Here is a 1,932-nt window from a genome sequence, read left to right on the forward strand (position 1 = left end):
AGCTGGCTGTTTCTGTCAACTCACATTTTTTTGGAAGCTGCTTGCGTGCACTTCCTGTTTTTATTTTTGTTAGGTAATATTATTTCCTTCTTGTGTCTCTGTGGGAGTTGAAGATTAGATGGTAATAGTTGAAGATTAGATAGTTATAGTTATAGTTTTCCTTGTTAAGAATTTCAGAAAAGAAACTCACTAAAGAGGTGTAAGTGTATAAATTTGAAAGACGTTATAAGATAGTTCTGTTAGTAATATAAGTTAGGATAGAAAGCGAATCAGGTACATTTTGGAGTTAACAAAATAGGATAGATAATGGAATTATTTTCTCTGAATCTGTCAAATGTTAATGGACTAGAGATCATTAATGTAATTCTTAACTGTATATATTGTATATATTTATTGGATATAGTTTTTCTTGTATTAGTTATAAGCTTTTTTTTTAAATTTTAGACAAAAAAGGGGAAATGTGGTGATACCGTGTTCCCCAAAATATTGTGCACCCTAATAAACTTATCTGGGGTCAGAGAACAGAACAGCCACTAGATATAGAGGCCAGAAAATGGTGGCACACATGCCTTTAATCCTATCACTTGGGAGGCAGAGATCCATCTGGATCTCTGTGAGTTTAAAGCCACACTGGAAACAGCCAGGCATGGTGACTCACACCTTTAATCCCATGAAGTGAGCCTTTAATCCCAGGAAGTGATGGCAGCAAGCAGAAAGGTATATAAGGCATGAAAACCAGGAACTGGCTCATTAAGCTTTCAGGCTTTCAAGAAGCAGTTCAGTTGAGAGACATCTAGTCTGAGGAAACAGGATCAGCTGAGGAATTGGCAAGGTGAGGTAGCTGTGGTTTGTTCTGCTTCTCTGATCTTCCAGCATTCACCCCAATAACTGGCACTGGATTTGATTTTATTACTAAGAACCTTTTAAGATTCATGCAATAGATTTACCACTGAACTTCATCATGGTATATGGGAATCTGTCTCATCCACAGAGGAGCAACACCCATGTAGAATTCATTTAAGCTTTTTTTTTCTCTATACATTTTGGGAGTGGCTTCCCTCAATGTGTAGGCATAGCCAGGCTGGATTTAAATTCAAACTTGAGCAGCTTCCATAGGATCCAGAGCAATGTCAGCAAAACTTCAGCACTGTCAGAAGCAGCTAAATACAGTGCTGTGCACCATAGATAGGTGTTTTCCTCATCGAGCTTGTTGCTTTACAAGGTTTTGAAAACTTGATAAAAGCACCAAACTTGCAGAGCCCTTGCATGGAAGAGCCAATGAAAGTCAGGACCCACCCTTTAGCCAAGCCATGAACACTATCTTCCTTTGGTGTAACAGAGAATCCATTCAATATGGCCTTGTACTTTTGAGGCTCCACCTGCATTTGGCATTTTACTAAATCAAGGAGAACAACAGCAATGTCTGTCAGCCCACAACTTAAGAGCCCACCAAAGCCACACAGTGCACAATACTTCATGGAGCCAAATTCACAACTATATTCTTCCAAGGCAGCGGCAGCCAGGTGCCAGGAACACCCAGGCAGGCCGGGGACTGCAGGAGCCCAAGAGCCCATCATGCACCAGCTGCAGGTGCAGAGCGCTGAATGAGTTCACCCACACCAGGTGCACCTCAGAAGAAAACATCCTCTTGCCTAAGTTGGGGAACATCCAACTGCTTGTTCCACAAGGCTTCGGCTCAGCGTCCGAATGTCATTCCTGACAGAAGGTTGGTGCCCCTCACTGACACAAATTATTTTAAAGAATGTTGCATGTATGAACATCTCAACCCTGTCTTACCTTTTCTGCAAGCTTCATTCTGACCAAGGTTGTCTGCTTCCTTCTACACTGAATTTCAGAGTGACTTAAATAAAATTACAGATGTAGGACTCAAAGCCGGGCGGTGGTGGCGCATGCCTTTAATCCCAGCACTTG

General features: G+C 41.5%; 1 pseudogene; it reads right to left on the reverse strand.

Moving 5' to 3' along the window:
• Positions 1 to 930: 930 nt before the first annotated feature.
• LOC128107911 (phosphate carrier protein, mitochondrial-like) lies at positions 931 to 1,644 on the reverse strand (annotated as a pseudogene).
• Positions 1,645 to 1,932: the final 288 nt, after the last annotated feature.

Source organism: Peromyscus californicus, unplaced genomic scaffold (genome assembly GCF_007827085.1).
Source record: "Peromyscus californicus insignis strain IS unplaced genomic scaffold, ASM782708v3 Scaffold_12__1_contigs__length_115047231, whole genome shotgun sequence".
NCBI classification, from domain to species: Eukaryota; Metazoa; Chordata; class Mammalia; order Rodentia; family Cricetidae; genus Peromyscus; species Peromyscus californicus.